Raw genomic sequence first — 25143 nt, 5'->3', positions numbered from 1 at the left:
TAGTGCAATGCACGTTGATATGTATGTCTGATAAGAAAGTCCTTGCGTCAGATGAGTTCGACTTGAAATAACTTCGGTGTTACGTCTGATCTCGTTAGTCAGATTCGTGTGTATTCTGAGCCAATTTGCCTTGCAAAATTAAGATGTAGGTTTGAAGGATTCAAAATTATATTGCAGCGATATCCATAATAGTATAAATTTCATTTTTCAAATGAAATATTTTCATTTTTATGCAAGGTTTATATAGCCGAATTTTTTTTAATGAAATAAGGGGGCCAACGAGCAAACGGGTCACCTGATGGAAAGCAACTTCCGTCGCCCATGGACACTCGCAGGATCAGAAGAGCTGCAGGTGCGTTGCTGGCCTTTTAAGAGGAAATAGGGCAATAGGGGAGGGTAGGGATGGGAGGGGAAGGGAATAGGGGAGGGTAGGGAAAGAAATCCCCCCTGGATTGGGCCTCCGGTAATCTCACTCACTCGGCGAAACACAGCGCAAGCGCTGTTTCTCGCCGGTTTTCTGTGAGAACGTGGTATTTCTCCGGTCGAGCCGGCCCATTCATGCCGAAGCATGGCTCTCCCACGTATAAACCGATTGACGAGTTTCTCTACGCACCATGAGAGAAATTGATTCATAGGCATATTATAATGGCGGACCTACGTTATTTATTCGGGTTATGTAAAGTTCATGACATGTGTCCTAACTACCTAGATCCACCGGTCTATGAATTTTCTTTCATAGTACCAGACACCAATGCACCCACAGCCTTATATCAAGGCGTGCCACACAGTACAAATGCGTGTCAACGGGGGGTGCGCGACCTCAGAGAGCATTGTTGCTCGTTACCGGGGACAAATCGCCCGCGCCCTTGCCTATTACCAGCCCTGCCTCGCCTATTACTAGCCCGTTCGCCCATTAACATTTGCCCATTACTAGGCAACAGGTATCGCTCGTTAGGCTATCTGCTATGTCAGTGATCAAGTCTAGAGATAAACAGTATATTAATCAGACAGTGAAATTATTTCATACTTAAAGTAAATTATCAGAATATAATTTCAGTATCTAAAATATTTAATACACTACTGTCTTATCATCAACATAACTTATTTATTAAAACCAGCGATGATATAATTTATATTCAAGTTTGTTTAACGCAAATGTAAATTATAATTTCTAATACAACAAAAGACACATGTTCTATGTTCTATAAAAATAACAGTATTAAGATGCTTCTAGAAAATACACTCTATAAATAAACTTTCGATTTGAATTCTGGCACGGGAGTTATAAACAACGCGGCTGACAGTCGGAAAATCGAAAAATCCATTACAATTATTACTATAGCAACACTAATTGTTATACCCCATGGTGTTCCTTTGAAAAAGAAGTTTCCGATCCATTCCGAAGACTGTAACGTATTGATAATAATGGCCACGATGAAGATAATCGTTTTATAGTTTATGCTAATCAGAGAAGTATAAAAATATGTTTTATATTGGATCCATGCGGAGAAGTTTCAACAGAGCTCGAATTAGCCTTAATTAAATATTAGGCCATAAATTTAGAACAGATGGATAATGTCTATTTATCATTTTGTACAGATGTTTTCGGTTTTGGATGATAAACTTTCCGAAGACTGAACGGTCTGCGAAATCTGGTCGAAAACAGCTATCGTGGCGCCAATGAAAGCACCTGGAAGTTGTAAGTGTAGCATCATCGTTTGCCACTTATCATCTAGCTAATGATAACATTACACCAATTTTGGTGTCGGTAACCCGTGTTATTTAAACTGCACCACCTACGCTGTTGCTATTTTTATGGTATTTAAATATCATACATGCTCAACACACAAGGACACTGTCTCTTCCGTTACTGTTATTTCGAGTAACCTAAACCATTACGACCAACGAGATATCACGAGCAGAATTTTTACTTTCCTACATACTCCTGCAACTAATGCATCTCTCAAGCCGGAATAAGGTGATCAGAGATTAGTTTTAACCAAACTTGAAAAACCACTTTTTACTGTTTTAACCAAAATTAACCTACGAAACAAATTGAGAGACAAACTCTAAGCCACCAAGGACGCATTTTTCCCTTTTCACCATTAGAGGCGTCACATTAATAATATTATGCTGACAGACTGAACAAAGTGTACAGCGGCGTTCGCTAAGTATATGCCTGTAGGATCTACAGCCATATTATGGCTATATAATATTATATGACACATTATACATATACATACAGTGTAGGCAATTGTACTAATTCTCAGGGTACAGGTTATTGTGTTGCCGAACCCAGTCTGAGGCTTTACATTGTGGATTTATGTTGAAACGTCCACCTCAATAGAACACAATACAGCCTGTAGCCATAACAGGTGAGGCATTTGCGAAACCCCAGTGGCAGAGCGTAAGACAAATGATTGTTACAATCGGCTAACTGGATCTACTCACCGGGCGATGTGACCAGCAGTGGGAAATAGCACTGACATGAAAATGAATCTCGATATGAACGTCTTAAGCCAATTCGTATGATATTATATTATTATTAATTACAGAACATGGCAACATTAATATTTTAAAAATACCTCTGTACCGCGTTACTACATACAGCTAACTTTCTATTGAACCTTATCAATAAAATTATTAAGCCTGGAAAAGATAATGATGGGTATCAATAATCCTGACAGAGATTGAGTAATAACACCGCTAACATCAAACAAAGACTCGCCCTGTAAGTTTTCTTTTATTGGCAACACCGTCTAAACCTGCTTTTAAACGCGCATTCCAGAAAACAATGTCCAAAGTGACGCGCCAGCCTTAAGGCGAATGCATTAACCGAGTACACCTTCTTTGATATTAAGAGTATTATTTTTTCTTTTTTTTTTCTTACGAAGCACTGGTAGCTCTCTCAGTCGCCCGGAGCAAATCGCGGTTTATTACCCACCGCCCGGTAATTTATTATTGCATTTTTTGTATTATCAATAGCGTCAGCTCTTTTACTTTTTACGATATTAAAATGGGCATTGTTTATAAAAATTGCTCGGTAGATTTTATCTGCGCTCTACAATGGAGTGGAAATGTTCGGTGTTATCTCGTGAAGTTATTAAATTTTATGTTTTGTTTTTTTTTTTTTTAATGAAATAAGGGGGCAAACGAGCAAACGGGTCACCTGATGGAAAGCAACTTCCGTCGCCCATGGACACCCGCAGCATCAGAAGAGCTGCAGGTGCGTTGCCGGCCTTTTAAGAGGGAATAGGGTAATAGGGGAGAATAGGGTTGGGAAGGGAATAGGGGAGGGTAGGGAAGGGAATAGGGTAGGGGATTGGGCCTCCGGTAAACTCACTCACTCGATGAAACACAGCGCTAGCGCTGTTTCACGCCGGTTTTCTGTGAGAACGTGGTATTTCTCCGGTCGAGCCGGCCCATTCGTGCCGAAGCATGGCTCTCCCACGTATAAAATGTATTATGTGTATTTTTTTACGAAATTCGGTTGATGAAAGCAAAAATTTCGGCCCTCCTATTTGCTACACTTTTTGCTGGCAACATCTCTTTCAAGGATTTCAATGTTGTTTCGACTGGTTCTCAAAAAACGGTTACCTCTAAAGGAACTCAAAAGAAGTGCTTAACTAAAGTATTGTTATTGAAATGTTTCGCTAACTACATAATATTCGGGGCACTTATTATAAACAAAGTAACGTTTGCCGGATGAAATCTTCACATGGTCGCCACAAAAAGACAATATGCTTAAACCACAATACAAATTATGGGTTACGAGTCCAAAATTGGTAAAATGCAAAACGTAAGTCTTGACTACTGGTCTTCAGTGACAAACCTGCATGTCTCAACTGGCCTAATTTGGGTCCAGAAAAAAATCTTCATTGTGCGTTCGAAATTCAAAATGAGGAAGACGGGGGAATAATGGCGCGGGTTTAAAGAACGTTGACTTTTAAAAATGGAATCGTTTATACGGAGGCCGTTTGCGCGTAATCACAGGACTTTTACTGTGTAAAGCGTGTTCTACATGATATTTATAAGTTTTATTTAAAAAAACGTAAGATATCTGGAATAATTTAATTATAATATGCTTATTGCTTTGCTTATTCGACCAGGGATCTTAGGTTAGGTTAAGTAAATACTATAAATATTTTAAATTCTTATTTTAGCTAATACTTTTTAAAATTGTTGTACAAATCCAACGATCTCAACTTTTCAACAAAATTATTTTCAAATGATCTATTTCTATCTATCTCCAATAACTATTGTAGAACAGCAACAATAGCTTATAAGATCTTATAAGTTGTTAAGTATAAAATCAAAGCCACCGATCTAACCTTGGCCTTAGATCGCGTGTACCGGGGTACAGGTGCGCACGCGCAGCCCGGAGCGACGCCCGCGCACTCTTCATTCATTGTTACGCCCGCCATTGCGACCGATTATACGTCGCCTTAAAATAAATGTTATCGGATATTTCGGTTTTTTTGACGTTACGTCAGGGCTCTTCTTTTTGTGTTTTACATCTAAAACTGCTTTGTTATAAGCTATACTGTACTCGGCGAAACATGGCGATAGCGGTCATTGACTCCCTGTCAAAAACTTGTTATTTTCTATATAAACCGCTATTGACAATGAAGTGTCAGATGTTCTCAATCGCGGCTTTGTATAGAACAGTTTTTGACAGGGAGTCAATGACCGCTACCGCCATGTTTCGCCGAGTACAGTATAGATCCATTTTCCTACTACTAGACTGTAAAACAGCGCGTTGATTTTTTTTAAATATTCAAGTGAAAATAATATGAACTTATGATCTTACTTACTTAAATAAGCAGTCTTACTAATAATAAGTTAGTAAAATGATTAATTACACTGCTTAACCTGAGAAATGTGAGTTTCAACAGATTCTATAATTACACGGTCGGTCAGAAGTTAAATTCGTTTAAAATCATTGGGGTTGAGTAAACACAGGATCATCAAGTTAATGTCGTTAAAAGGAAACTATTTGTTATATAAATAAAATAATTACAGTGAGTACATGCAGTCGGGAAACTCAGAATGTAGCCGATCACTCATAGCGGGGTGATTATGTATCGTTTATGCTCTCAGCTAGTCTGACTTAGCTTTCATTGCCTGACCATGTTTCATAATTTAATGGCAGTGGAGAGTTTTGTTCGGCTCCTGTTTAAGTGATATAATTTTAGTTTACAATTTTGTTGTAAGTATTTTAAGTCATTACCATAGTTTAAGGTAGTCTCAATAGGTATAATATCAAGTATTTGTTGGAAACTAATATTTGTTCAGAGATTGTATTGTCTACTTCTTATTGTATAAGAGAAATTGATTTTTAAGTACATGACGGACCTACATATTTTCGTCTATTTAGGCTAATGATTACAAGTTACAACTAACATTGACTAGTCCCAATAACCACTATTATATGCTATTAGATTTTATACGCTGCAGGTTATATGCTGATGCTACACGCTCTTCTTCTTTTTAACCGACTTCAAAAAAAGGAGGTTATCAATTCGACGCGTCTGTATGTAATATTTCCAGATCTGCCCCATTTTCGTTTATGTTAATCTATATCAGCGTCTGAACAAATGTGCCAAATTTCAAAGTGTATATATGTATGTATTTTATGTTTGTGTTCGCATATCTCTGGAAATGCCATTCCAATTTCAGTAATTCTTTTTTGTTGGGCTAGGTTTTGTTCATCTTAGGGAATAGTGCAAGTTTCATCAAAATCGGTTCAGTAGTTTTGGAGATAGGGAGTTTTAATTCTCAATTACGTACATAAAATTTTGAAGTCGGTTTTATCTTTAATACAGTTATTGAGCCTCATATCACAGATTTATCTTCTTGAACATTTCTAAATTGTTTTAATATTTATAGCGTGAATCTTCACAACACCTTAAAGGTTGTATTATAACATAAATCAAATCTAATAAACAAACAATATTATTTCTATATTTAATTGCGACGGTATCGGAACCAGCAAGCGTTGAAATACTATGTTCAACCTCAGGTTGACTCGATCAGATAAAATTGGTAATAGAATTGTCAGTAATTACAGGCGTCTATTGAGGGTCAGGTCTTAAGCCTAACCTTTGCAATTCGCTGATAAAATAAGACGTAAGTCAGAAATTATTGGACGTAATTAATAGTGTGAAATGACAATTTAAACGAGCTTAGGTGTTTGTTGAGGAATTTTGAGCTTAAAATGTACTTTGATTTAGCAGCTTAATGATGGACATTGGACATTCCTAATAGTCTCTTTCATTTGTATTTATATCCTGTTGTTGGTTTAAATCTGACTAAAAGGACTTTTAGGCAGATTTAAACCAAATTTCAGCAAAATCAGTGCAGCGGTTTGGGCGTGAAGAGGTCACAGACAAACATATACTACTTGTTATTTAGTGTTAATATTAGTATGGATTGAAATAGGAATTCGCGGAATCACTGATTTGTAACATAATATTCATCTAATATATAAAAATAAGTCGGGTTTACTTTCCTGACGCTATAACTCCAGAACGCACGAACCGATTTCCACGGTTTTACATTAATTGGAAAGGTCTTGGGCTGCGTGAGGTCTATAGAAAAAAAAATCAGAAAAAACTTCAAGAAAAAAGCAGGAAAACAGGGAAAATCATTTTATGGCAAAACAACGTTTGCTGGGACAGCTAGTAATATCATAATAAAGAAAAACAAAGCGAAAGTCATCGCGAACTAAAGTCTAGAGACCCTAATTCGCGTCGTCTCCAATAAGTCAAAACTTAAAAACCGCTAAGCCGTGAAGTTTATAATATAAGCGTTTACGATAACACAGCTATTCACAGTTAGCGGCACATTCGCTGACGATTTATTTAACGCGCCCGTCACATTCGAACGCATAACATTCAATCATAAACAAATGCGTTTAATACGGCGTTCCCACGTGCCCCGCACTAAATAAAAGATGGCCGATGCGTTGCGTTAAGGCGAAGTTAACGATTCTTCGATGATGCATCTTCAAACTGCAATTTCCCTGCAAGAGAGAGACCAGGTTGATATAACCATTGAGTAATCACCTCTATGCTGTCAACATTAGTATCACTGTCATAGTCTGAAAACCTTCGAGGCAGAATAATTTTAAGTGACATAAAATAAACAACAGAGTTTAATAAAATAATATTATATGAATGAACAACATTGGAAGAAAAAGAAAAATAACAATAGCTTCCTATCACTCGTTTAAAGTTATTGTTAGGAATATAGTGTTTAGTTGTAATATCTCTGACTGGAGTAGTCTTAATCAAACTAATTCCAAATTTATCTGCTCTACTTACAGATTCGGTTGCAGTTCATCCCAAAACTTCTGCAAAATTATCGGCTATAGATAAAAAAACTGTACGTGGCAACTCGTATGCGATAGATTGCATGCATTTCCCGTCTCATCTTCGAGCTGCACCTTAAGAGATGACCGTGCAGCTAATGCATATCTAACGTATGATATATTGACAGCCGTGGACGAGTGTGTGCGTTACAACACGGTGTGTTATTATTTTGTAATTTGTGACGGCTAGTTGGATGTTTCGCAGGGTTAATAAATTATTTAAGTGCTCATTTTAAAAATATATTAATGTCGCTAGTTTGCCATCGTTTACTCCGACGTTTTGATGCGGTATTCTACTTTTAAACTAGCTTTTTAGTATGCGCTACATTCATTGTTTAAAAATAACATTTTTTTTCAGTAATAAATGACGAGTTTGTATGACCTATAATTAAAAAATTAAGATGAGGCCAATCACTGATATTAAATAAAATAAATTGAACGTAGGCATACAATTAATTATGCTAATTACTTCATTAAATTTAATTTAAATTATTCATCACAATATGAGAATTCACAAATACCGACGGATGGTGTTAATAATTTATTCAACAATACTTGTCAAGCAGCCATCACTATTTCGCATTCATTTGACATCGACCAATCGTGACTCAGATGGCCTACCGCAATTTCCACAGCCAATCACCAGTCGCTGTTTGAAAAACAATAGAACATAAAAAATTGCGTCACGCGATGCGCGTGAGTTGACGTTCTTAATTTGAATTCGTAGACCAAGTTCGATAGAGTCACAGAATATAATATATTATAGAGTATAGAACTGCGAAATGAAAAAGTATGCTAGAGAAAATTGGACCTTCTGAACTTTACATAAATATTGCTTCTGAAATTATACTGTATTTCAGTAGCTTCTTGCTGTTACAAGGCGTATTCCAATGTGTTATTTAACATCTTTAAAATAAGGTCCACATTTGCATTTTTTATACTCTAATGTGATACCTTCATAACCTCTATGAACAATTTTAAATTGCTACTACCATTGGTTTACGATTTCATGCCGTTCAGATATATAATTTATGTGTTGGTAGTTAACTTTGTAATGGCTCGAATATATTATTGGGTGTATTGACTTTTCTGAATCATAAATAGAATTATTATATTTTATTTTAAACTTTATTAAATGTGCATTGAGCCTTATGAGAATTATTCCCTTTTCTTGGGGCTCCGTTTAGGTAGAGTCTTCAAATAGCATAACAAGATCATATTTTATTGATTACAATCGAATTCATCATTTCAATCATTTAGGGAGTGCAAAATCATCATCACCACTACCAAATTTCATGAAACATTAGGGTTATCACTTCCCAATTACAATTCATTAAGACCTTAAACAAAGCTTGCATTCCTTAGGGGCTAATTAAGAAAATAAAGGGGCTATTCCCATGGACAAAGGGCTTCAGGGGCACCGTACATTACCGTACACTTTACAGTGGAGCTACAGCCGTACCGACACCTAGCCCGCCTAATTAGGAGCTACACCTGCAGGCCCTAACACCCAGGCGTCAGCGTAGGGCTGTCACCGCAAAGTTTCAAAATTACGTATGAAACACTGGCAATGCGAGTGCATTGTGCATTGCATTGCAGTGTTAATGATGTTGCCGATGTATGTTATATGTATTTTAGTTTAACAATGTAACAAAAATATATTATATTTTTCTCCTGATTGATTTTGGTATCGGTTGATTTTATTAAGCATAGGGCAGCAAATAATTACAGATAGGTACCTACATCGCAGATGTAGAACTCATAAAATAAACCTACCTTGTACCTAAGTAGTTTAATAATAGAATTTAGTCTGATTCATATTGCTAGACTAGTCCAGCAATATCAATAAGGGGGCATTACCGTTATACTTCGTTACACTAATTTTTTGACGTGTATATCACGTGGGAAGAAACAAAATTTATAACAGGGATTTGAGCATAGAAAGGTCACAAACTTTTATATTGAACGAGCTTTTGCCCGCGGCTTCGCTCGCGTTAAGATGTATTATTATATATACAAACTTTCATCCCCTATTTCAACCCCTTGGGGTTGGAATTTATCAAAATCCTTTCTTAGCGGATGCCTCGTTATAACATCTACCTGCATGCCAAATTTCAGCCCGATCCGTCCAGTGGTTTGGGCTGTGCGTTAATAGGTCAATCAGTCACCTTTGAGTTTTATATATATATATATATATATATATATATATATATATATATATATATATATATATATATATATATATATATATATATATATATATATATATATATATATATATATATATATATATATATATATATATATATATATATATATATAATAGAAGAACGGAAATGTTATTTTTCTCGCAATGGGCAACCCTAATGAATTCGCAATGCATTGCGTGTAATTAGAGATTGTATACATTAGCGAACACAAATAAAGCACAATACGAGCGCGGCCGGCGACAACATTAGTCTCCCGTCCCGTTTCGTCCCGTCCCGTTTACTCCCGGGGTCACCCGGCTCGGTTACAGTAGCTTTCGTTAATTGGGGACAAGTGTCTTGAAACTATAATTCCTAGACCCCTGGCTTATCAGATATCACCTAGCTTTTCTGATGATCGTTTAGATTAACTGTTGTTGTACTTACAATTTGTTAATATTACCAATTATAGTATCCGACTGGAATGCTGTCTTTTTTGGGGTCAAAAGTAATAGGTGTAATATTTTCATATGTCAATCTAGACTCCGGAGCCTGACACTACTGTACTACTATAACAATTATAATTTAAAGTCTACTCGCAAAATTTTTAGTATAGAACAAACATAATCTTACTCTTAATTAGTATCATCAGCTTAATACGTGGGAGAGCCATGCTTCGGCACGAATGGGCCGGCACGAATACCACGTTCTCACAGAAAACCGGCGTGAAACAGCGCTTGCGCTGTGTTTCGCCGAGTGAGTGAGTTTACCGGAGGCCCAATCCCCTACCCTATTCCCTTCCCTACCCTCCCCTATTCCCTTCCATTCCCTTCCTCACCCTCCCCTATTACCCTATTCCCTCTTAAAAGGCCGGCAACGCACCTGCAGCTCTTCTGATGCTGCGAGTGTCCATGGGCGACGGAAGTTGCTTTCCATCAGGTGACCCGTTTGCTCGTTTGCCCCCTTATTTCATTAAAAAAAAAAATTCTTCAGGTTTAGATCTTCTTTGAATTGTATTTTATCCGACCTATAACTTTCATTATTTTATCACGCACAAAAATAAAATTAGGCAGACAAAAATATTAAATAAGATAAAAATATCAAGAGACATTTAGAAGCCTTAATTTAGGCTATTAATAAGCAATATTATCAGCTCCGCAGCGTTCTCTGTGTTTATGTACGTTTTATCTAATGATAGTTAACATTAATTCCTCCCATTAAAAATGTTACCATATCGATCTCCATGTATTTGTATCCATTTACAAGGCAACAGAATATTTATCTAAAATTCATTCAAAATTAAAATATTCTATATTATGTTTTATAGATTTCGTTCAAAATAGTGGTGGGTATATTTATCAATTATCTTTTTCCTCGTGTATTCAAATGTAGCTTAGTAATAATTAAAATTACACCGTAGAAAATCAAGGGACCTGTTCTAATTGATGAACAGCTTATAAAGAAAAACAGGCTACGTTACACTTACGACTCATACGTACCTACTTAACACCGCCTGAAGGACTCGTGTTTTCAATAAGACACTTTCCTACATACTGTCGGCCACCAGAAGGAAGCTATATATAATAATTATTATTAAGGTTCTTAAAAAGTTCTTGAAACCCTTATTGTATTATTATATCGATACTAGTAATATTCTTTGTCTTCATGTCCAAACCGCTGAACCGATTTTGCTACAATTTGGCATTACTTTGTGTCCCGGCAAAGGACCATAGGGTCTACTTTTATCTCGGCAAAATGTACGGTTCCCGCGCTAATTTTGGCTTAACGGAATGGAACGGAACGGAATGAATTCTATACAATCGTGAGCAATGGTATAATGGAATCTCGGAGTTGGTTAAACCTAGATCTAATTAGGTATTACCAATCGGTGGCTGTACCAATTACCATAACACCGTGCAACCAGCGCCCGAACAACGGCCAGTCATTACTCACGGCTAGGCCATCTAGACTCATCTAGATCTTATCTAACATAGCCGGCTAAATACATTATTTGTGGCTAATAAGATGGTATGTGTATGGGAAAAAAAATGTTTCAGATATTTGGGGAATTAAAGATATTTTGATATCAGAGCTTAGAATTGACCGAAAACCATAATAATAATATGTAAGTATCCAGAAATAAAATTGATGCATTTTTAACATGCCTAGGAAAAATTATGAACTTTTTATTTTAATTTTGCAGGGCTGCCGCTGTGAACTGTAAATAATAATTACCTTCTTTATTACTATTAAATCTATTATTAAGAGTACCTAAGTAAAAAAAAAAAAACAGAAGACAACGAAAATTTTCCAACTCTGAATTTACGTCCCATCTTAAAGCCAGGTCTCATTGCACCGAGTCCGCGAGAGGGTCGCGATGTGCAGTGTACTCTTCGCGCATCGCGACGACACAGAGAGTCGCCTTTGCAAGCCCCGGGAGGGCCTCTGTTCGGTGACAGGTGCATAGCTAAGACAGTGCTTGAAAGAGGACGGGCCTGCTATTGATACGCGGGCGACTCGGCAACGGGAAGACGAAGAGTACCGACGGGTTTTAGTGGGTAGGGCTGCGGTCACTTACCATCCTTACGGCCGCAGCGAGCCTCACATACTCGTGGGGGAGTACCCAATCCCCCCGGGATGCGCCAATGCATTTCCCGTCGAAAAAAAAAGGTACACACCGCACAAACCTGCACGTTTCTTGCACATTTTTGCAGTAGATACGTAATAACGAATAAATAGTGGCGCATACAATGTATAATATAATATTTGTATAATATAATGTATGTATAATATAATATGTAGAACCATTCATACGTCGATTGTACTGCACGAATTGTTGCAGTACAATTGTGCCGTTTAAGCCTACTCTTGGCTGACCACAAATGCACGTTTTCCGTGTTATATTTTATTTCCGAACTTCGAGTTTCGTACGGAGAAAAACAAAAGTGTGCTGCTGGTAATGTATTTTCTACTGATTTCATGCATTCTGATTTCTGAATACGGAAAAAAATTGGAAATTGCATACGGAAAACGTATGTATGCGGCTGGCCTAAGCGTCTACCTGCCTTACACTGAAATATGACAACAATCATTAGTCTGTCTACTTCTATAGACATATTTATGCAAAACCCCTCAATAATTCAAAGCCCGGGGCTGAACAGGAGCTGTTCGCGACCGCCATAATGCCTTGCATATTTTACATTATACACGTCTAATGCAATAATTGCATATGCAATATGCATATTCCGATGCATGATAAGTCTCTCAATATATTGTGACGTGCATATATTACAATATGAAACAAACAGGTAACATTCTTCTTGCATATATTTGGGGATCAACAACTACAAATACAATGCAGTATCTTTCTTCATGCGAACACTACTCAAAGAATTTTCTTGGTTGTAGTTAAGGCTCTTGATAAACATATAGGTATGCTAGAGGAACATTGTACCTATTTGAATGAAAAATAACAATATAATATTTTATCCTCAAGAAGTAGGTACATTATTCCCGTTGGATGATGTACTTAATTATGCTGGTCCCAAGTGGGTAAAAGCTCGATAGCTGAAATAAAGAAAGGTTAGGAAAAAGAACACAAATTCGAAACCTTAAAAGATAGAAGGAACTAAAGCAGAACGAATTACAACTCGTAACAAACACTATTATGGTTTACTAAGGAAATCGATTGTACAATAAACGCAACACGAGCAAGCTTCTCGATTTACCGGCACGCAAGGATCGTAGCTAAATCGAAGCGAAAGCATTTTTCATAAATAAATTTAATGTTCTCGAAAACAATAAATCTAATAGTATAGTGGGCACAGTAGCGGCTCTCACGCGAGCTAATTAATATGGAGTACGCTTCGATTTATTGGCAATAGGCTGGAGTTGCGCGTTGTTCGAGGGGATACACGGGGGATTATTCGCTGCGTTGTCGCGCTGTTGCTGCGTACGAGAAGGACATAAGAATAAGTCTTTATCATAATTTTAATTTGCACGCTTTATTGTTGTTTAATACTCCACATAATATTTATGCTTTTTGTCTCCGCGAGCACGAACAACTTACTTGACTTGGTGACATCTAGGTGATGTCTTGGTGACTATTGTTTGGGTACTGCAGATGAACATAGGACTTGGCTAGTCTCAGACAACCTAGAAAAGGAATAAATGGTAAATTTCAAATATTTAGTAAAATAATTGATAAGTGAAATAATTTCTGTGACATTCATAAAGCACTACTTGTTGTGGTAGATATAATCAGAATTTTCAACATCATTTGCAGCGATTTATTATTTTTTAAATAGAACTACCGCGATAGTAAATATTCATCCGTGTATCGCGCTTTTAACTTTGTCATAATTGCAAATTTTATAATTCGATTAATTTCCTTATAAGCGATGTGTACTAAAATAATTTCCCGTGTGTCGCCATCGTAAAGCATAAAGCGTCTCACATTACGGCCTTGTCTACAAGGGACCATACACAATCCATTGATAACATCGAAGTCTTGTACTTAAAATCTTATATTTACAATTGATTACAAATATTTAAACATTTGTTTTGGAAAAGTAATGTTGCGTCGAAGAAATATCTTGTGTAAGAAAATATCCTGAGTTTTTGTTTCTTTATAAACATAACAATGTCACAATGTTAGTTACCGTACTTTACTGATATTAACCAAATTTTATACGTATATTTAGTAGATCTGAGAATCGGCTACTGGCTACTTTTTATATTGATAAGCGCATTTGTTGAATAAATAATAGTAAATTATTACAACTCGAGACTGACGACGACCATTGTTTGTACGACGGGATAGCGATGGACGTTGCCATGGTGCCATACTAATTTAGTCACTTCAATAAAATAATATGGGCGAAATACTTTATATGGCAAAACAACATTTGCCGGGACAGCTTGTATTTTACAAATATTTAATTACCTGTAAATTATCTCGTTTTGTACTTTGAAACTTTATCCCTCATGACTGCTTTAAAGGCAAAGTTCTTGCCGAAAAATCACTGAAAATAATTGTTTATTCAATTTTCATCATCTCCCACGGGTCTACCTTTGCCCAACATTACTGCGGTGGGCAAAAGTCGTAAATTTATTTAAAAATAAACGAGAGATATCATATTCGCGGGTCCCCTAGCCAATCGCGCAGATATACGGCCCCCAGGACGAGAGATCTGATATTCGCGACGTCATTATTTAGCATGTTCCAATATAATTATGGATATTATTTCACTTCTGGATGTTGCCTCACTTCCTTCTCGCAGATATTGGTGGTCGCTTGGAAACCGTACATCTTTAAGAGGGCGACTAATCCAAAAAATCAAACATCGTTCTTCTGTTTTCACACTCACACCCATCTTTCATATGCCAGGTGAAAAAGGACGACGCGGATTCATCGCCAAATTAGTTTTTTCTCAATAACTCGATAAATATACAACATATAAAAAAATGCGCTAAGTCGGTTTCTCAATGATAGAATTTTATACAATGTGTTAAAATATTAACTTAGTTCAATGCACGGTTATGGCAATAAATGAATAATTCGTGAAAATTAGATGCATCTTTGTGATTATTTTCTATTGAGAAAATTTTAAGATATTTTGGGGTAGTCCCCCCCCTCTGCTCAATATTAGACATCGGTTCAGCTGTTTCAACTGAGTGGTACCGTAACAGACAAACGAAGTTTCACTTTCTTAAAAAGTCCACTTATAGAAATTAATAGGAGCACCCTTTGTCCATTAAAAGTCTGTTAAAATTACACTTACGAACTTAACGAGACACAATAGAAATTCTATTGTGTCTCGTTCACCGGTGAGCGTATTGAATGAAATGAATGAAAGCGCTTGATGAATTAAAGACGTTGCTACACGCTTAACTTGACTACAACAGAAAGGGTTTCTTTCTATGGTGAAGACAAAATGACAGAAGAAAAAATTTTGTTGGTCTCTATAAATCAGTCAATGTTTCTATTTTTTAACCGACTTCCAAAAAACGAGGAGGTTATAATATTATGTTCGGCTGTGGATATTTTTTTTTTACTTTTCAACTAAAGTAATCCTTGCAGGCTCTATTTACAGGCTCTATAATATTGTTCTCTTTACTTTTATTTACCTTGAACGCATTCACGTGTATTTATCAAGTTGGATATAAAACTCCATTCCAGTTAACCAAAGCTTCTAAAACTTGAATGGAAGTATCTTAGTAATTACCTGACAACCGGCGCTCAAAGAGGCATCTACAATATTAATAAAAATAAGATATTGATAGAACTTACAAGACCGCCCCACTCAGCTGTATTTTCTTGAAGCTACCGGGAAAATTATACTCGATGTATTATGAGGATAAGATTACGAAATGTTATTTAGAGTTCAATCTTAATGATGAATTAAAGAATAGGGAATCAGCTGTTTACAGTTGAATAATATTTTGTGTGTAGACTTACTTAAACTCAAAAGACTAACGCAACGTAAGTCTGGCACGTGAGACTTTTAAATCTGCTGGGATATCTATCCCAGCAGATTTTAAAGTTTTGAAAGACAGCTGATAATTTTATTGTAAAAAAAAAGATTTGCTTCATCTCTACCAACTTACTTCTAAAATCTGTGCTACCAAAAGTGATAGCGTCTATAGGGATAGACCCTAGAATCTAAAGGTCTACAAAGTATGTAATTTGGTTTACAAAATATGAGCGTTAAACACCATGCTAGGTATTAAGTGTCGAAAAAATACTGTGTTAAGTTCCTCTGCGTTTTTTCGTTTCAAAATAGTATTCGAATCCCCTAGTGTTTTTATACACTTTCAGCACTAGCCACATTTGGCTACACTTTTTTCCTTATCAGACTCCAGTTTACCAGGTCTTATCCACAAAGTATATCGTAGCGGGTTTTCAACGCCATCGTCGTTCGTAAAATTGCACGTAGCATAAAGGAAAGCAGGCGGATATAGAAAATCTCTCAATACCAGCTGGATTTCAGCTCAAAGCCAGCCTTATCTGCGTTGTAATAACTTAGAAAATGATTTTTCATTCATTACGGTTAGCTTTAATAACTCCCAGTGAATTTATCGAGATCAAAATCAAAATTACATTTAGTTGATTGTTAAATAGGCACGTAGCATTACTCATCTTATTTGTTTTTAAACAGTTTAAATTTTAAAGTATATTAAATGATTTATGCTCTTACTTCTGCATACAATCATTTAAAAAAACTTACAGTATGCTTTGTTACACTTAAACATAAAAAGCTAGGAATATTTTTGATACCATTAAAAGTATGTCATTATTTTCGCTGTAAGGTAAAACAAAACTAATAAATATCAGGTAAGTAATATATCACGCGATGACGTCAGAAAATAATTCACGAAAACAATCAATTACAAACGAACTGTCAAAGCGAAAATTCCTCGGGGGAAAACAGGTAAAACATAAAATAAAACTGTTCCAACTCGAACAAAACATTGATTAATGACGAAATGCACTCGCAAACAAACTGTCGAACTTCTTCAAATACGATACAAATGCCTCAAATATAACCCCTCGGAAATAATGGTTTCCTTTATGGGAGCAAATGGTTCGAACTGAGACGCGAGAGCGACGCACCGAATTAACGATTCTACATCGCAGTGACAGAGTTTAATTCGCCTTGTCAATAACCTCACCAAGTTAATATGAGATTTTCTTCGCTAAAGGCTTTGTTGCTTTTTTCTCGGGAAACTGGTGTGCCTCATAGGGATGTGTTTCCTCCTTTTTTGTTGAGAAATTGTTTCGATGCCATTAGAGCGGTGACAGATCACCGAGTTGAATTATGCCGTGCCATTGTTGGCGCGGATTTGCAAAACAATGACGGACCAATTTTATGTTTCCCGTTATAAATCTGGTCCGAATGGGGCGCTTAGCACTTGAGAGTAAAATACTCCTCTTCTCTTAAAAAGGCATCTGTTTCTATCACGATATATAAATTATGAACGGACATTGAACAATGAACATCTCATAAAAGGAACTTCCTTTAATACGATATCAGGAATTATGCCTAAAATATATTTTTTTCAGTTAGATTCAATCAAGTGTGGATTCACAAAATTATATCACCTATACTGTACTCGGCGAAACGTGGCGGTAGCGGTCATTGACTCCCTGTCAAAAACTTGTAATTTTCTATATAAAGCCGCGATTATATTTTTTGCCAATTTTCTCGTTTTGCTCTACTTTGTTCTGTACTACTAACCCTCATTCATTACTTCTCTTTTTTTTTCACTTCTTCATTTCATTCACTCATTGTAATATGTGATTACTCCTTATAGCTTAAAATATTATAAAGTTTTGTACTCTCCTATCTACTCGATAATTCCAGAAAAAATCAGGTCCCATATCTAAAAAGGTATGGATACAAACACTATCTATTAGTAAGTAACCACCGATATGTAAATTATGTGATATTCGAACAAGGAAGATAAGAATATAACTACAGGCGTAATATTTCTTTTGAGATTATTAAATAGTTATAGATTTGTTCGGTATAGACAAAACATAGAATATCATTGGGTATAGATAACAGGAGACATTGAAGGAATTTCCTTGATGGAAAAAACTGTTTTCTATATCAAAATAAATCTTATTTCATTTTACTTAAGACTTAAGAGCTTTTATTGACGAATGATATTATTTCGATGTCAAATTTAACGTACGTAAAATACTAAAAATATAAAGTTACAAGTATTATTAACCAGTAGTAATGATACCGAAGTATTAAAAAGACCAAATTACATTTCTTCGAACATCCGATTCTCGGAGTCGGGGGTCAAAAGTTCGTGAATTTAATCTCAATTGTAATCTTATATAGAAGATATACTGCACCATTGATACGGTTTGAATGCGTACAGTTAAATGCTGCGTAAATGCTAGAAGATAACAATCATAGGTCATGTCGGTGTACAATGTACGTAAATTAATTATTATTTGCTTAGAATTGTGCGTTGCTCCTATTACATTACATGAAACGGGCCGCATACGCTCAAACCCAGATCTAACTAAGACTCTAGGAATCTTACCAAGTTAACTCTGGCAATTTTACGAAGTCGTAATTTTAAAACGTTGTTATAATGAACTAGCTGTCCCGGCAAGTGTTGTTTTGCCATAAAATGATTTTCCCTGTTTTCCTGCTTTTCTCTTGAAGTTTTTTCTGATATTTTTTTTCTATACACCTCACAGACCCCGAGACCCTTCCAACGAATGCAAACCCGTGGAAATCGGTTCGTGCGTTCTGGAGTTATAGTGTCAGGAAGGAAAACCCGACTTATTTTTATATATTTTTATATATTAGATTATAACAATAGCTTTTATCGCGGGCTTTGAGCGCGGCGACCGTATCACGAAATCCCGTAACGAAAAAACCCGGCAGACTTCGGCACGTCGCGTTGTTTCTGTGTATAGACGTATGAGAATTATAATTGCATGAGTTGATAAAAATGATATACAATAAGCTTTACCGCGGCAGTTTCCAGGTGCCACACGTATTTTTTTCTTGTAACTTCTCCACTTTGACCCATGAAGGCCATCATGGACAGATGGACAATGGAAGTGCGAATGTGTAAAATAATAAATAATGTCTAAGTAACGCCTCCGTGGTTCAGTCGTTTAGAGCGCGGCTCTTGACTCGGAGGTCGTGGGTTCGATTCCGCGTTGGAAACACGTTATTTACAAGTTTGGTTAGGACAATACAGGTTGATCACCTGATTGTCTGACAAGTAAGATGATTCATGCGTCGGATAGGCATGTAAAAAGTCGGTCCTGCGCCTGATCTCTCACCAGTCGCGTCAGTCGTCCGTCCCACTGAGTTAGGAGAGTAAAGGAATAGAGAGTGCTCTTGTGTACTGCGCACACACTTGGGCACTCAGTATAAAATTACTTCTGCGTAACAGGCCTGGTTTCAATGAAACCGACCACCGTCACTGAAACCAGTGTGGGGGTTATTATAAATAATGTCTAGAGAAATAAAAAGTAAACCCCATATTTACCATTACTCATCATGATCGACGTCGATTCTGCATAATGTAAAAAGTTACCACTTTCTGTACTTGGCAGCATCAATTAATTGCTTTAATAATATGGTATCTACATATTTATACGCAAGCGAAAAACTTTGTACCCCTTTTGACGAAAAATGGGGAAACGTAGGTTAATGAAATTTTGCATAGTTATAGTTTATATGGTGAAGGAGTGCATCGAGCTAATATTATTCAGAAATTATACTTTAATCATAAATTTTTGAACAAATAAAACATTACACACACTATACACACTACGAAAAATGACAGATTTTTGAGTGACAAGCCTATACAAACGAATTATACTCTTTATTTATGATTGAAGTCTGTTGACAACAAGTTAACAAATTGAAAATGGATTATATATTTTTATTGAATCTTAGATACTATTAGACAATGCTTACACGGCCAAACTGAGATCAGCATAGCTAGCACAAGCACGTAGACAAACGAAAGAAACTAAATTTTGACAGTTTTACCGGAAAAACATTGGAGTAAAAGTTTCTTTCGTATCTCGATATCTTTCGCTTTTGAAAATCTATATGTCAAGCATGACGATCCGCTTTTGACATTTAGTTTCTTGATTCTGTTTTTATTTTTATTATGGCACTTGGCTATAAAACCATGGCCAGTGTCGAATAAATGGCGGCAAATTCAAAAAATCGACGTGTAGCAACCTTGTCTATAGCCGGAATTATAGTTTTGATCTACGAAATACGGATAATAAAAACTAACTAACTTTATTATTCGTAGTTACTCGACACTGGCCATGGTTTTATAGCCGAGGTGCCATAATTAAAAAAAAGAACCAAGAAACTAAATGTCAAAAAAAAAAATTGCCGTTGCTTTAATGGTTGCTATGGAAAGAGTTTCTTGTCTTTGTCCACTGAAACTCAAGTCGATGGGTGGTGCCATGTTCGGGAATAAGATATGTAGACATGGGAAAGAAACTGTCATTACTTTCTTCCGAAGAATCGACTGGGAAACCCCGTGCTAGCTACGCAGCTGAGTCCTAGAGACAAGAGTTGAAAAAACCGGCCAAGTGCGAGTCGGACTCGCGCACCGAGGGTTCCGTACAAACCTGCAAGGTTTACAAAGTTCGTTCATTACGACAATCGAGTCATAACTATGGTATTTTTATTGCAATCTCTACGCGTTTATGAGGAAATGGGTAGTAAGTTTAAAATTATTAAAAAAAAATATATTATGTGATGTAACTAAAAATTTATGGTTTTCGTAATTTTTCCTTTATCTATGCTATAAGACGTTGCTTCGTACCAAATTTCAAGATTCTGAGTTCACGGGAAGCACCCTGTAGGTTTTGATTCCCTTGCAAGTGTCGAAAATTTGCGGCATAAACGGCTGTATCTTTTGATTGCGTTGGCTTAGAAGTTTGATTTTTTCACAGCTTCAAGGGACAGTAGACCTGAGTAATTGATATAAATTTCAGCTTCATACCTCCACGCGTTCCTGAGAAAAAGGGTCTTGACAGACGGACAGACGGACAACAAAGTGATCCTATAAGGGTTCCGTTTTTTCCTTTTGAGGTACGGAACCCTAAAAAAATGACAAAGTCAATATTTTTTTACAAAATATAGGTAGTAGACAATAGTCCTAATGTCGTTGAAACTCAGGTCGAATTTCGACCATTGGGTGATCTCTAGTACTTGTAATTTCAAGAACTAGTAAATATATCTCTAGAGGCAGTAGCCCTCTTTGAGAGCATGTCAAAGATTCTCAATAATTCGCACATTTTTAAAACCAAAACGGTATGAAGCGATGCGAAAATATTAAAAGATGCATCGTTCCCATCAATTCAATTATAAGTGTGACCGAAGCTTCGGAGCAACCGTCGCCATATTTATTACCGCCATTAAGTTTTGTATGCACTCGTGCCTCTTGAGTGGCACTAAATGCCCATGGCAAATTATCGTTAAAGGCACCTCAAAATCTATCGACGTGATTAAAGTAAAGTAGGTTTCGATTGGGGAAGCTTTTGTTAATATTTTAACTAAAAATTTGATCGTCAACATCCTAACTTAACTAATATTATGAATACGGATGTCTGTTTTTACTTTGAGTTCCGGGAAAAGACAGGATAGTTGTTATCCCGTAAAAGTAAACGGTTCCCGTGCTTATAATTAACACAGTTTGGCACACAAGGCATCTTGCACTACATACGTTACTAATGTCGATTCGAGTCCTCAGATCCGAGATGAGACATAGAATAGTTTATATCCCGAAAAATTAACTTCCTGTGCGATTAAAAAAATGTTTCGCGTACGAAGTTGCCGACCAATTTCTGATAAATCAATAGCTGTAATCTAGAAGCGGGGATCCTCTAACAAGTCGAAGTCTTGTTAGGAAATTCATATTTCTATGACAAAATAAGGCGTACCAGCTGATGATGAATACTAAAAGTAAACTAAGTCTAACAAAAAGCGCTAAATAGGTTGGCCGCGAAGGCTTGACGAAAGCGTGAGAGCTGTAATTGCGACCGCTGATGGATGAGCTTGACTGCTCATTACGCACCACCAGCCTAATTAAACCTGCCAAACCAATAATAAACCTTACTATACGGTGATAAAGGCGATCCGTAACTTCCCAACTGAATCCCAAGCTGGGCAAGTCAAACATGTAAGATATTGGCAATCTCGTGCGATATTGGTTATGTTGAGTTCAACTATTTCAGTTAATGAATTTTATGTAACAGTTGAAAATATATTTGTATTTATATACAGGGTGTCACAAAATTAATTGGTAATAATTTAGGGTGTGTATATTAAGTATATCCCTTAAACTGTGTAAGTAGTAGCGCTGAAAGAGTTCCTTTTTTATATTTAATGTTAGGTAAATTCATGACGTTTGAGGTATTTTTCATAGAAACACAAACATTAAAATCCCCTTTTTTTCTTTTATAACCAAGGCGTCTTGTATGTAGATCGATACATGTATCCAAATTGCTCTATTTAAAAACACTTGCATTACAAAATTACCAACTGATTATGGAGTTACTCGTGGCATAATATTATAATTAATTTTAACATAATATGCAAATGTGTTACAACATACTGCAAGTCTTCTCACACCTATTCAGATCTAGTAGCGATAATATGTTACCTGACATAATATACCATCGTTACATACCCACGTAAAACGACTTAATGAATAATAAACACTTTCTATAAAAGAATCACCGAAAAAGGAAATGCTATTTTGTTTAGCAATACAACTAGATATAGAGCGATCGTAGGAAACAGCCTAGATTTACGCAATTAGCATCTAAAGTAGGCAATACAGAGCCTATTAAATGGCAACACACATGTGAGGTGTGGCTTAAAATAGTGTTGCCAGATGAACGAATAAATTAAGAACCTCACGTAGGGAAGCTCGTAGTGACTAAAACATGACGTTAAAGTGTATCCCTACTATTGAGAAACAATATAAAAATTGTGCTGCAAGGCGAAAAAGTTGATTTACGATAAATAAATTGTAAGCAAAAAACTTTTCGAAGAAAAGCTTTTATTTAAATAGTTTAAAAAGAAGAAAATAAATTTCTCCTTAAAATTTCTAACTACTGAGTTATAACCTCAATATATTATACAATTTGCATGATAATAAAAGCTTGTCGCGTGATTAATAAATACTTTAACTAGTACCAATTTAACTGAGTAAATTTATATTATATTTTTTATTTTATAAAAGTACTTATAAATACTGACAGATTCTTACGTCTCGCGACAAGCTTTTATTATCATGCAAATTGTATAATATATTGAGGTTATAACTTAATAGTTAGAAATTTTAAGGAGAAATTTATTTTCTTCTTTTAAAACTATTTAAATAAAAGCTTTTTTTCGAAAAGTTTTTTGCTTACAATTTATTTTCTGTTTTATAGTTCTGGTATCTCTGGCTTAATTTCTTAGTCTACTTGATTGTAATTTGTTTTGTTTCAAGAACTTATTATATGATTAACTTAAGTACTTAAGAAATCGTACTTGATTTTGATCAGTAAAAAAACCATGTCTATATTTAGTGAGTTGCAATATTCCGTTTATTTCTACACGACTAAAAAATTAAATTTCACTTTTGGACACGACACGACACAACACGACACGAAACGACACGACACGACACGACACGACACGACACGACACGACACGACACGACACGACACGACACGACACGACACGACACGACACGACACGACACGACACGACACGACACGACACGACACGACACGACACGACACGACACGACACGACACGACACGACACGACACGACACGACACGACACGACACGACACGACACGACACGACACGACACGACACGACACGACACGACACGACACGACACGACACGACACGACACGACCCGACACGTCACGGCGCGGCACGGCATGGCATGGCATGAAACGGCACGACACGACACGGCACGACACGACACGATACTATGACTTTTCAATTTACTCTTAATGAGCCCTTTTATTTGATACCCATATTGCAAAAGTGCTATAAAAAAACTATTATTCTATCTTGGATGAGCCGCCATAGTGGATGTAGAATGACATTGCATTCGTTTTCGAGTTACTCTCAAAAAGCCCATTCATTTAATATCCATATTGTAGGACAGCATAGAAAATAACTATTTCGCCATCTTGGATGGTCGGCCATATTTAGAGGGATGTCAAATACAATATCATGCATTGTCATCCAAACTAAACGTGCATGCAAACTATCAGCTCAATCGGTTAAATATATCTACTTCAAAATTGAGTCCCAAAATTTCACCCGAACATACATACTTACATACATACAGAGCAAGTTAAATAAAAGCTTTTAAAAAAGTCCCGAGAAAATGATTTCTTAAATTTTCGCGTATTATATGTAGCCTTTCATCACTTACGGATTTTGTCGCGGAGGACTTTTCTTATTTCAGACGTTTCGGTTGCCTTCCAGATGTTGTGGTCACTATTAAATTTAACAATCTGCATTTTTTAAATAATTTATTTTATAATATTGTGAGGAACTGGCATGATCCCCATTTTGCATTTTCCTATAATTTTATGCAAAACAGCTTTCGTACTACTATCATTGTTAAATTAAACTTCATAAAATTTACCCATCTTTTAGGTAAAATGGAAGATGGCAACACTACACTTTCTTAAAATCTGCAGGAAATTAATTAGTCACAACTGTCTGCAAGTCTGTAGACTGCGTCTTACGTAAGGCTCGGTGCGATTTAGATGATTACACTTAAGGGGACAATCTATGATTGTAGGAAATATTAATACCGGTACAGCCAGTTAGCACCATATTCTTACTGTGTATCTCGTATTAATTTATATTAGTTTATTAGGACGTACTTATACTATGCATGACTTAGTTTAAATTGCGGTTTTGTTGGCTAGTTAAAACGGACTGGCAGTCAAACTACCCCGATTTTGTGCTCTAAGGCTTCTCAAAATATCCTCGTCTAAGGCGTCATAATATTATGCATATCAGACTTTCAACTATTTTCAGCAA

The 25143-nt window shown here is 36.2% G+C and overlaps 1 long non-coding RNA gene across 1 annotated transcript; it reads right to left on the bottom strand.

Annotated features, from left to right (window-relative positions):
• Positions 1-13543: 13543 nt before the first annotated feature.
• Positions 13544-19709, bottom strand: LOC121726323. Its single transcript, XR_006035521.1, has 2 exons — positions 19588-19709; positions 13544-13713 (listed from the first exon to the last, which is right to left on the bottom strand). It is a non-coding gene; the product is annotated as an uncharacterized LOC121726323 (long non-coding RNA).
• Positions 19710-25143: the final 5434 nt, after the last annotated feature.

This window comes from Aricia agestis, chromosome 4 (genome assembly GCF_905147365.1).
Source record: "Aricia agestis chromosome 4, ilAriAges1.1, whole genome shotgun sequence".
Taxonomy (NCBI): Eukaryota; Metazoa; Arthropoda; class Insecta; order Lepidoptera; family Lycaenidae; genus Aricia; species Aricia agestis.
The sequence above is the reverse complement of the archived record's forward strand: the minus strand, read 5'-3'. Positions and strand labels throughout refer to the sequence as shown.